Below are 13097 nucleotides of genomic sequence, written 5' to 3' on the forward strand. Positions count from 1 at the left end.
AAAGCTAAGCTGGGAAATAGAAGGTTAGATGGAGTTCAGTATTCATACTGATGGTATGTGTCCCTTTGGGACAGAATGCCATGCTGGAATTTGCATCTGAGGAACATGCAGGGCTGTAGGAAAGCAGCAGAGGTGGCTCACAGGGGTGGCAGCACCTCCTTAAGGCTCATCTATTGCAGGACTGTAACAGAGAAGTTCTCTAGAGATGAGGTTTGTTTCAAAGCTGCTAAAGAGTCACTGAGCCATTGCAAAGCCACAGCAAGATGATCTTCAACACCTTCATCAGTCAAAGTGGGCTTACTTAGTTTTACTCCTTTACTCACTGGCAAATGTGGCAGCTGCCTTACCATGGGAACTTCAGAGAACCCAAAATGGTCCATGAGTTACAGAACAAAAGGTTATGATGGTGGCAAAGCTGCAGAATAAATTCACCAGTGATTCACACAAACATTTCAATAACTCCACTAGTAGCAACAACAGATGTGACTCAGAGCCATATTTCTTTGGGTTTTAAGCAGCAGTTTTAAGACTGGTAACATAACAGGGAAAAAGCAAATCCTTATTTTGAACAGCAAGAGTTTACCTTAGCACTTGGCAAAAAAATGCAATAGTTGTGGTTGCTCAAAGTCCTTTGACAAGTCAGGGTTTTGGGTTACCACATTTGGATACACTCAGTTATGTGAAAATGCATTTTATTTAATTCAGTACATAAGCCATGCTGGGGAAATGTGTACCAGGAACCCTGAGCTCTCCTCTTTCTCTTTGCTTGGAAACCTATTCAGAAACCTTTGTGACAGCAGAGATTAGCCCTCAGTTTTGTGGCAATACGTGAATCTGGTTTGACTGGGATTGTCCCAGATGTGAACAGCACAGCTGGAGACTCATGTTCTCAGTTCTGCATCTGCTCATTGAAATTCCCATTTTTTTTTATGTCCTCTTCCATTTGATAATGTTTGATATTACTTAAAAGGTGTCCTGGCATTCCAGTGATGTTAAGAGGCTAGAGGAATATGATTTTTTTATTCTTGACTATTACACACTTTTTTTTTTTTTGTCTCTTACTTCTTGCTGCTGGTTTTCTTTCCAACACTTCTGTATAGAAGGTGCAGGAGAATAAGATGCACAGTTTTGCCCAATAAACAAGCTCAGAGTAATTTCTCTTCCTCTTCTGGGAGACAAATAAAACTGATTGTGTCAAAAACCACGGGGCTGTGGCATATTAGTAAACTGAAGCCATAGAAATCTGAGGAAAACCTTGCAAAAATGCCTTTCTTTGCTGGTTTTCCCTCTAACATGGACTTTTTTTTTTTTTTTTTAATGGCAATATGGGTGCAAAATAAATCCGCTCCAAAGAAGGCGGCTTTTTCCATCTGCTTTTACCCCACTTCCACTGATTTGAGCAGTGACACAAAATGCAATCCAATTCCTCAGGGAAATATCACCCAGAGCCTGGGAGGATGTAGCTGGGCTTCATTAGCAGCTTCACCGCTGGGGCCAGGTGATCATGCTTCCCTTAACAAACCTTTGCACAGCAACTACGGAAGATTCCTTGCCTTCCTCTGCCACAGGAGGATGGAGGGTAGCAGTGTGCTCCTAGAGGTAGGTGGGTCAGTCTGTCTTTGCTTCTTTAGGTCTGTTTTTGAGTAAAAAGAGAATGTTCAGGCCTTCAGAAGCTTTGTTTTTATGCTTTAACTCTGCCAGAGAGAGCTACTCGGTTTTGTATCGTGATGTTGGTATTCCATGCAGTTGTTTGTGAGGGCTTAGGAAGTGTGGCCCTATTAAAACATCTTTTTCCCTCTTTGTCTCTCCTTTTGTCTGAAAAGTGTGAAAAAAGCCTATTTCCTTGTATGAGGTCTCCTGAACCTGCTAACCTTCTGCATAAGAAGTTTAACTTGAGCTATGATGTCTTACTTCAGAGAGCAAACAAAAGAATTATTCTTTTGTTCTCTGGGCAAACAAGGAATAAATGCTTCTTATCCCAAACGTGTGTGGATAATAGAATGGCAGAGCTGCTGAAAGTCTGATAGAGAGGAAATAATGAATTGCTGGTTTTTGAGGGTTTTATTGCTGCATTGATACATGCTATGGCTGTGTCTTAATTCTGGGTTTGGATATTCATACAGGGTAATGCCTGCTAGAGGTAAGCAGTCACTTGCATAATTGTTTCCCTCGATTCAGAGAAATGTGTGTTTGTAGCAACAGGCAGCTAAAATGACTGTAAATTTCTGCTCCAATACCTTAGCTTAAATAAATGCTGACAGAGTTATTAAGTATTAATCTTATACCTTGCAAAGAGACCTGAATTCTTGTTTTAATTGTGTTAAAATCCTTGTTCTAAGTCTAGCAAGTGTGGTAGCGAAGAGATTGTCTGACTCTGTGAAATCTGGTTGTAAGGTGGGAGTAACATCACAAAGGGGACACAGTGTTGTGGCTTGCTTTGCTTCTAGAATGGAAGTTAAGAAATTATCCTGCTAATTTTCAAAGTAGGGATTTTTTGGATGGGGGAAAAGATCAGAGAGTCTAGATTATAAAATGATATGATTCTGCTATTCAGTGGTTTAATGGAATTCCTAATTAATACTGCTTTTACCTGTGCTGTTCCACACATGGAATTGGACATTATTTCAGAGGAAAGAAGGATAGAGAACTAAAACTGAGATATTTTGTGAAGTAAATTATTTTAGTCCCATCCACTCTTCCTCCTGATTTCTTCAACTGTTAAGTAGAAATGAGTGTGTTGTAAATATTGACTTCCCCACTCCCTGCCTTTTCAAGCCACTGTTTTTCAAATGTTGGATTTTCCTGTTGAGCTGCAGCAGCTGTTTCTGGCTGTGTAATTTAATCCTAGATGTAGAGGAGAAGCTGAGCTTTTCACATCATTTCCATGTTAAACCTTTTCCCCAGTAGCTCTGTGTTAGTGAGAAGAGCCTTTCTTTGGTTGTCTTGAGGTGCTCCATGGATTTCAGAGTCCCTTTAGAGTTTCAGTGAATCCATGAAAGGCTACGACAGCAACTGACACAATTCAGGGATGGTTTAGTCTTCTAAATAAGTGTTTAGACTGGTTTATAAACTTGTGGTATTAATCCTGCCAGGGAGACAAATTCTTACTTCATTTCGTGTGTTTTATGGTTCCAAAGCCTACTTTGGAAGAATGCTTTTATCACTTCTCTGGAGTCCCCATCACTGGTTATAGTAATAATCCTCATAATTATATATTATCCTAATCCTCAGCCTGCCTAGACAACCACTGCTGATACCTGGCTGAGGGGAGCATCCTCCCTCCTTTTTTTTAACCCTTTCTTTTAGAGAGAACTGTTTATAAATGAAAGTTTAAGTGACCCAGTTACAGTGGCAGGTTTTGTGAATGCAGCTAGCTGTTACTTCCCAGCACAATTTGTCCAACAAAAAAAGGGACTTGTCTGTTTCAAAATAGGCACAAGTGAATAATGAAAGTACAGCCGGCATCTGATCTTGCAGTCATTGCTTATTTTGGAAAGTCAACTGGTTCACAATTTGATTTCTGCCCGCTGAAAACTGTGCAGAGTTGAAGTACCCTTTGATGAACTGTTAAGAACATGTTTGTCTGTCACTTTAAAAAGAGTTCCTCTTTCCTCTGAAGACTTCCCTTACTGATCCTATCTACAGCCAAGAAAACTGGAAAGGGGCATGTGGAAGTGTTGTTACTCGAGCATTTGCTGTTTGTGGACATGAAATAGCCCGGCTGTTAAAAGGATGTTACATCTCAAAGGCAGAGAGCATGAGGGAGGGTGTCTCAGGCAGTTAACTATGGCTCTTATTTTGCTCATTAGTGGAATCAGGACTTACCTCCTGTGTCCTGGGAAATGAGTTAATTCTTTGAGGACACAGGGATGAGGGCCCCTGCTGAGCACAGGCAGGGCTCACCCGCAGGCTGTGGGCACTCTTGATGTTTTTCCTCCCACGCACCCATGCCTGAGCCAGCTGCAGTCCTGCCCCCGTCATTATTCCTGCGATCATTCTCCTCCATTTCCCATCGCACAACTGGGGAGCTGAATGGCAAATAAACACAAAAATACATTTACTTCAAGTTGCTTGGCATGGTGTTGCAATTAAAAGCTGGAGCCAGCTATCTCCGTTTGTCGTTCAACAGGGAGGCATTGTTCCTCCTCCTGGCTTTTGTTTTCCCGCACACCAGCTCTTCATGGCCACTCTCTCACAGACCACGAGTTTTGTTTGGGTTTTTTTTCTAAAATGTTTGACACATTTAAAACTAGTGGGCAGGTACAGGAAGCTAATGCAGAGATGGTGCTGTTCTGGAGAGCTGGTGTGGTCCGTGCTGAGAGCAGAGCAGCTGCAGACCGCCTGCAGATGTGGACCGGACGGACAGTCGCTCATGAGTGATTCCATTATGTTTCCTCAGATCCCTCTTTGAGCCATGTTGGGCAACTGCTCCCAACCTCTAATGGCTTCCTTCTGTTCTCTCCCGCTCTCGTTCAAGCTGTGCAGCTGGCTGCCGGGGGGACAGCAGGGTGACAAAGGCTGCTGCAGCACGCTTGGCAGGCAGATGCTGCCTGACAGGGCATGGACAATGCTGGGGCTCTGCTCCCTCTGTAATTGCTGGCTGCCGAGTGCAGGGTAATTGGGCTCATGCCCTCTCCAGAGTGGGTGGAACAGGCTAAGGGACATGGAGAAAAGGCTGCTTTGGTGGGAACAGTGGGGTGAAGTAAGACACAAGTGTTTCTGGATCCTGGGTAGTCAGAGGTTCCCTGTTGGTACTGACAAAGGCCCTTTTCTCACTGTGTTTTGGGGCTGTTTGATCGCTGTGCCCGAGTGGCACCACAGCTGATTGTATAATAACTCAGTCTAGCGTTCAGGACAGGCTTTGTACGAGGCTCTGCCCAGAGCTTTTGATCAGCAGCTCCTAGTTCAGATGGAGCACAAGAGAAGTGGAGGAAGACTGGAAAGTTATGAAATCCTTTTTACCAGAACCTCTTGCTGCCTTTATTTCCAAGTGAGGCAGGAATTGCTTCTGAGCTCATGGCTGTTCCTGAGCTCAGACTGTGCCCCAGTGCACAGCTTGTAGTGCTGGCACCCACTCACCCTTCTCTAAGAGGTGAAGCTTGACAAAGCCTCCACTTCTGTGCTGCACATAGCAGCCAAGTCTTCGTCATCATAATTAAATGAAACACCAAAATACCTCTGTCATTAAGGAACACAAATCTTTGACGAGAGCATTGAGGTAGGTCTGTCCAGAGCTCTTCCCTCAAAGAGCTTTTAACTCAAGCCTCAGGTTTTCTTTGAACAAAGCCTACATCAGACAAACCTCTTGCAACAGAGATGAGAGAGAGAAAAGGCAGACTAGACATGGGGAAGGGTTTATAAACAAATCCCCTGCTGCTCACTTTGTCCCTGCTTCCAGTCTTGCTTTCAGTCAGCTCTGTGGCTTTCTGGGCTGAAGCAGACTGCAAGTTCATTGTGGTCCCCAGGGAACTTTTCCCATTGTTACAGGGGCTGTTTTCTGGCTTGTTCTGCTGCTCTCAGCTATCTCCTGAGCCTGAGCTGTGTCTCCTTGATGTTTGCTTCTCCCCTCTTAAGCACCCTCAGTAGCTCACATATGAAGATACCACATCTTTTCCCCTGCAGAGGGGCCCACTTGGCTGTGTTGTCCCCTTTAAAGGAACATGCTATACCAAGAGAAACAATTTAATTGGATACTCTGTCCTAGCCCCTAACCCAGATATTTTTTCTGGAAAAAGAAGGGTTTGTTGTGATAATTGTGAAACGTGCAATATAAATATTTAGCTACTGTTAACTCATCTGTTAATGTTTCCTGATATCTTTTCCAAGTTGCTTGTGTGCTTCTTTGTATGATGTTTCCATCTCACAATACTGTTCTTTCCCATCTCAAACTAAGAAACATCTCTTTGAATTCTCATATAATGGAGAAAAAGAGCAGTCATCCACACCTCCAGTTTGTGCAAGCTTAATTAATGGGTGATCTATTTGACTTCAGCTGGAATTTGTGCTTTCAGGTCCTTTGTTGGATTATTTTTGGTGGCCTGGGCTGCTTATTTCTGCCAGTTCAGGAGATGTGCTAATGGAGAGTTTGGTTTAGTATTTGGCGTATTTTCTGCATGGGATGAATAATTCTGCTGCCATTTCCTCCTGTTGTAGACCTGTGTGAATTCAAGTGTAGGGGCTTTGATTAGGAGGAGAGTTCTGAGAAGGTGGTGATCTGATGAAGAATTTCTGGGAACTGTAACAAGCCTTCATCTGCTGAAGTAGTGGAGCTCTGCCTAAATGAAGATGGTTCCTTTTTCCCTGCTCCAGACTAAATCTTCCCAGTAAGTTCAGAGAAGTGGCTATGGTGGAAACACCCCTCTGTAAATGAACCACCAGTGTAGTGAGAAGTTAGACAAATCTATAACATCTTCCCAATCCCACGGCACCAGAACAGCAAGACACTTCACAGGACAGGGACAAACAATGATACTGAGGAGGAGGAACGGACATGAAAGAAACAAACAATACTAACAAGAATAGAGGCACATTGTCATTAAATGAAAACATCTTAAACAATGACCTTTCTGACAAACCACAGAAATAGCAAACATGCAGCCTTTTTAATAACTGTTCCATACTGGAGTTTTGCACACATACCCCCTGGAAGCTTAATGCACTCCAAATGTCTGTCCCTTGGACAAGGCCTGGGGTAAATGCCCTTTGGTGCCTGAAGGAACAAGTGAAAGCTCACAGGTTACTCAAACCTGCAGGAAACCCATGCTCCTGACTATGCCTCTCTCCATTTCAATGTGAATTTTATTTAGCAGTTGATGTTTTCTTCACATTTTTCATTGTTTCTATGGGAGGGAAGTGAGTAGAGAGGGGAAAGAAGAGTTTCAGTTCATGTTTTGTCATAAAAGGTATGCTTAGTGTCTGTGCTAAAAATTAGAGTATGCTAAAAATAACTTGTGTGGAATTTTAGTTAGAACTGAGGTTGGGCTGCTGCAGCCCTCAGCAGTGCCATGCTGCACTTGAAATGGACAAATATCTCCATTTTGATGATGATGATGATGGGGGTTTTGGATGAGTTGTCCTATTAAGGCAAATACTGTAAGCTGAAGGAATGGACAAAATACCATATGGGATGAATCCAAAATCAGTAGCTGTTCCTTCCTACTCTTAGAACAGTAGATTTCTTATGAAGGAAGTATTCAGATTCATTTTTTAAAATTTCTGTGGTATATTGAAACATTTTAAATTTTCACTTCTTTCTAACAGCTTTCAATAGTGGGACCTATCAGATCCAGTAACCATCTGGCTCTTAAATCAGGGATCATCATGTGCCTTTAATCCCTCATAAGAGTATCTGTTAATAAATTTTCAAAAGCCAGCTGAAGAGCATTAGAGATTGTGTTCAACTAAACAGAGTTAAAATACCTGTGATGGACAAATGTTCACCCATGTCTATTTCATGTTTTGTTTCAAGCCTTTTAGATGGTTGTACCTTTTCCCTATGTCTTTTATCACAATTCAGTGTTAGGTTATTATAAATATTCTCCAACCTTCAGAATTTCATTAGGAGTCACAGTTATGCCCACAGTCTCCAAGTCTATGTAGAGAGGTGAAACAAAGTAAAATTAAACCACTGCAAATCTTATTTTTATGGTGTTTTTCCAGAATTAAAATGTGTTGTATATAACCCAATAACTCTTATTGCAGTTTGTAAAATAAATGGAATGTACTGTCAAGAGCTGTTGCACAAATAATGGAATTCAGCAATTCCAAAGTGCCAAAAAATGGTTTCTCTCTAAGTAAAGTGAGAAGGGAAATGGAGACTCAGCTTCTGCTTTCTGCTGGGGACTCTGTGCATATAGCTGTGCCTATGGGAGGACCAGGTTGGAGGTGGGTTTAAAAAGTCACTGGTTAGACAGGCAGGATCCCCCCCAGAAACTGCTCATTGAGTGGTCTGCATCCACCCTTCCTTCCCTGCCAGCTCTCCCAGGGCTCCCTTGGTGCTGTAAGCAGGCAGGGATGGGCACAAGGTGTCAGCTGTGATGTGTATCCTGTGACTCCAGGCAGGTAAACGCCTCTTATCCCCGGTGACAGACCAGGGAAGTGTGCTTGGCTGTGGGTTGGGCACAGACACATTGTACAGGGACTAAAGGCTGTGGCTGCTCTTGGAGTGCAGACAAGGCTTTTTCCAGACTTTCTGTGATGACTTATTACAGTTTGGGCAGACTTTCATATAATTTCCAAAAGGGCATGTTAATGTCTTGTACCTCTTGAAAGACACACTTTTAAATAAGATGCAGCTGCCCTATACTTTCAGCCTGGTCCCTTATGAGAAAAGATGACTAACTCATTTACGGCAATCCTGAGCAGTAATAACTTCAGATTTATGGTGCACCCAGTGTCCAGATGCCTCAGGGCGCCTGACAGGCTATAACTTAAAACGTAACTTTAAAAAAAAAAAACCCAAAACCCCGTGTGATTGAACACAATGGAGCCGAGGGAGAAACAGAAACCCTATTGTGTGATAAATAGAACGGCGTCCCACAAACAATCTCCAACCCAAACTCTCTGCAGCCCGGCCCAGAGGGGTGCCATTGTGCTCTCTGAAATGCCAGAGAGGAGCACTCACTGCCGCTAAGGGGAAGCATTTGGGCACTGGCAGGCTTGGCACATGGAAAAGCAGAACCAACTTCAGCTTTAGTCTGAGGAGTTGTGGGTTTTTTGTTAACCAAGGGTGAATATTTCAGAAAGGAAGTGGCAGGCATCTTACACATGTCTTTTCTAGCTGTTGCTTATCTTCCAAAAGCCTGCTTCTCAGAGTACTCCTGCACTCTTATTAATCTAATGATTACTCTGTACGTATAGAGCATACATAAGCACTCTTCCATTGGTCCTACACTTATTTCAGATACTTACAGAACTCCTTGTGGACTTCAGTCTGCTCTCAAGATCAACTTCTGCCCCAAAGTGCAGGTGTATCACAGGTTTGAATCAGCTTCTGCTCTCAGTGAGCAGTGAAGGCAGTTCCTGACAGGGGGACACGTGAGATCTTCCTCTCCCCAGTTACTTCAGTCTTGGGACATCTCTGCTTTGTGAAGCTGAGTAAACCTGTAAAGTTTAAATAGAAGGCTCTGTCTGAAAGAGGGAACTTTTTTGAATCCTGTTGTATCATGCTTGATAGATGCTTATACCATCATGCTCATAAGGAAGGACATATTTCTAATTTTTGTCTTAATTTTGAAAACATAATGATGAAGGGAATAAAGAAAAATTACATTCCTGCCTTTAACCCTCCTATTGCTTTCAAAATTGAGTGATTTCACTATGAAGTATTTGTAAGAACACAACCTTTGAAATAGCTATTGGTTTTTCTCCATTTTTCCTTTATTGTTTGTTTTTCTAATATGCATAAGTAAATTTACAGTTGATCCTTGCAGACCTTGGCAATAATATCCAAAAAATCATTTGAGACAGAGTCATATCTTTGATGATTCTTATCTTTCTTAGAGTCTAATCTGACATATTGATGTTTGGGACAGAGCTGCTGAGCACCAGTGGTGTCAGGTGGAATATGATGATGAAAGTTTTTAAATGGGAGCATTCAACAGAAAAGCCTTTTTCAAACACTCATCCTGCACGATTTAATGAGAACTTAATTCCTGACAAATGGTGGCGGTTTGAATTTTTTTTTTTTTTTTGGTTTTTGTTAGGCTTGGTTCATGCTAAACATGCATGTGGTGCCCCTGATCATGCAAGCCCTTAAGCTTCATAAAGCAGCTCATGCCCAAAAGTATTGTTGAAGCTGGTTCTTCTGAGGCCTCTAGGTGGAAAACACCCAGATTTGTTTAAAATCTTCATATTCAGAGCTACCTGCTCTTTCTCAGAACAGAACGTATATGTGGATGGAGTGGAGCAAAGATCCACAGAGCAATTTAAGTGTCTGTCCTCTAGGCCTGTGTTAAAGCAGTAAGAATTTCCCATTCTTCCAGAGGAATTTGTTCAGGTCCTAGGAAGGAAGTGTTTCCTGGGGGAAAATATTGTTAACTGAGAAAGTGACTTCAGTGGAGGGCAAGTAGGCAGGAGAGTGAGAACAAAGGAAAGCTTTAAGGTGTGTTCAGCAGAGTTGTTGCCCATCCTTAAGTCGTGTGTGCTATTCCCTCTTAGGACATGGATGTCAAATTTCATGGTGTGTTGGTTTCAGCTGTTCTAAAAATACCAAAAACCCAGCAAAGAAAGATAAATCCAACTGCATTACAAACAATATCCCAGTTCCCAGATCCCTGGTGTTAGTGGGAATTCCCCTTGCATTTGAAATCTGCTGCATTCAGCCCTAATGGTTTGGGCTTCTGTAGGCCTTGAAGCAAACTGTTGTCTTCTGGGACCAGGTTTCCTGAGAAGGGGAATTAAAGTTGCTCCAGCTCACAGTGCAGGAAGAAATGAACACATTTGTAGTGTGGATAATTGGGGGATTTAATCCCTTCACTGGTGGGTCAGGCACAGCTGAATACTGAAAGATAAGAAGGTGTAGTGGACACTCACCCTGTTGGAAAAAGGGTGACCTCAAATGCTGTTCTTCTGAGAATGGGAAGAAGGGAGTGAGGCCAAAGTGCATAGAAATGATGTAAAAGATGACCTGAGACAAGTCTCTGGGCAAAGGACAGCACAGATTGAGAAAAGGTGCGCTCAGAATGGCAAAATGAATTTTCCATAGCTGGCAGTTCTGAGAAATGTCTTCTGTATGTATGTAGCCATTCTCCAAGGATTTAAAAACGTTCTGTCAAGCACCTTAATGATACTGGATGTAGTGGAGATTGATGGAGAAGAGAAAACAGGAATATCCAACAGCACCTGGCAGACATGAAAGGCAGAGGTCAGTCATGAGAGCTGTCATCCATCTGCTAAAATAATATCAGCAAACCACTGTGAGTTCATTGTAGTCAGCTGTCTTCCTGCTACAGGAAAACCCAACATGGTGTTCCAGCTTCATGTCCTGTTGAGGGATGGTGGAAAAACACTTCACAGCATTAAAGCCCTTTCAAGGTTTTAGAAAGAATTTGTTGCATGGTTGGACTGCCAAACGTGATGACTTAAATGACTGGCACAGAGCAGGTACTGAAAGGGAGCCTAATTTCCATGTTTTTTCAACAAATAAAAATAGAGAGCACAGCGTGGAAATTAGCTTAGCGATGAAGCTCATGCTCCATGAAGATCCCTCTCATGATTAGGTAGCAAGTAGAGGAGGAAGCAGGCAAGTTTAAGGCTTATTGCTCCCAAAAGGAGCACAGGATCAGCTCCAGAGCAGGCTGTAATGGGAAACACAAAGGTATAACCTTTATGCACCAGGGCATGTATGGGAATGGTTAGGATTGAAGGAAGTAGCTCACCAGGGAGAGGCTGGATCTGGGAAGTCACTTTCCATTAATGAAGGAAAGGCTGAGTCGATCCTGAAGGGGCTGACAGGAAAAACAGGGGGGGAGGGAACACCAATTAGGGAAGTCACTCTGGAGCTGAAATCAGATACTCCTGAGCTGAGGAAGACACTTCTAGGATGTGTAAGGATGTGGCCCAGCTCATATTTACTACATCAAGTGTTTGTCAGTTGCTGTCTCTGAAGAAATTAATGGAGATGGTTTACAATAAATGTTTTTAAATAAGTGTTTTTAACCATTCTGTACTTCCTTTTTAGCCCTCTCTCCTATATCACTTATGTGAAGTTTTCATGTGAGATAGCAAAAAAAAAATCTGCCACAATCCCATTATGTTGTGTTCCTCTGAGGTCTGTCACTATGAAACCTGAATTACTAGCTTAATCTCCTACTTCCTCAAAATTTCATCTTTTTTCTTTTTTTTCTTAACCCTAGTTTAAAACCCTCTCAAACAACAGAATTAACACTTAATATGCCATCAGCTGGGGAATGTAAATACAAATGCACGTCTGAATTTTAGTATTTTCAAAGGGGAAGGAGAAAAAAAAAACGATTCTGAAATCCTGGCACCAACTTCTAGGACTTCAAATATCTGAGAGAGGTATTTTGACAGCAACTACTTTGTGCATGTAAGCAAAGAATGAGACAAGCTTAAAACCAATCTTATAATTTACAGCTTTTCATGATCTTGAATATCACAACACAAGGATTATTAGTTTACAGAAAACCCAAAGAGCCAACTGTGCATTGATTAGAAGAGAGATTTTGGGAGAGAAACAATATTTTCATTGCAATGTTTTCTGAATTCAAAAAGCTTCAAAAGAATCAGTGTAGGAAAAAGAAACAAAATCACCCACCACACAAGAAAAAAAGGCAATCCTTAAAAATAGCTCTGAAAGGAATTTTGCTCAGCAAATCAAAGTGCATTAGGGAAAGAACAACTTAGCTTTTCAGAGCATCAAAAAACACAGACAAAACAAACACTGTTAGAACTTAAAAAGACCTCAAGACACTGAGTAGATGAGACATTTTTCCATATTTTAAACGGGCATATTTAATTGTTTCAGAAAGTAGATTGTTTTACATGAAAGAGATTGAGTTTTGAGCTGCTAGTTTGACATATGGTTTAAGTTGACTCCGTGTCAACACAATTTGTTCCAGGTACTTAAGGTTCCCATGCCTGGTGATTGCTGGTGGCAAGGGTGCCACTGTCCCCAAAGCAGGGCAGGCTCTAAAGGTGTGCACAGCTCTCACCAAGCTCAGGTAGTTTCTCTTATTCTTTTTTTTTTTTAACTGGAACTCTGTACATCTGAGGAGAGGGGAAAAAAACCCATCCCTAAGAGGTCTTTATGCTCTTCCTCTTCCCATCTTTCACTCAGACTCTGTCATGAAGTGAGCTGGAACCTTTCCTTGCTGAAAACTTGCAGTGCAAAATTAGTCAGTGCAAACCCTGTTCCCATCCTGGTCCAGGCCCTGCAGTGTGGAAGGTCTGGGAAGTCACAGTGAAAAAAGAACAACAGTCCCAAATGAAGCGAAGGACTTTGTACCTAGGCAGAGAAAGAGGCTTGGCAAATTCCAGGGAAATACCTGACCAAAACCTTTGCATTCCTGGTCAAAGCTAAGGGTTATTTGCACACCTGAAACGTGCAGGTACACATGAACTAAGAGGGAACAGCC

At 42.2% G+C, this 13097-nt stretch overlaps 1 long non-coding RNA gene across 3 annotated transcripts in view; it reads right to left on the minus strand.

Annotated features, from left to right (window-relative positions):
- The window catches only part of LOC111929032 (uncharacterized), a 37821-nt gene that overhangs the window by 21692 nt on the left and 3032 nt on the right, over nt 1–13097 (minus strand). For 2 of the 3 annotated variants that reach the window (XR_015286604.1, XR_015286605.1), the window contains exon 3: nt 8911–9102. This is a non-coding gene — a long non-coding RNA (uncharacterized LOC111929032). Of the gene's footprint in view, nt 1–2047; nt 6156–8910; nt 9103–13097 lie in introns of those variants that run through there. The other variant, XR_015286603.1, reaches the window with a different exon arrangement.

Source organism: Cyanistes caeruleus, chromosome 5 (assembly GCF_971803275.1).
Source record: "Cyanistes caeruleus chromosome 5, bCyaCae1.hap1.1, whole genome shotgun sequence".
Lineage (NCBI taxonomy): Eukaryota > Metazoa > Chordata > Aves > Passeriformes > Paridae > Cyanistes > Cyanistes caeruleus.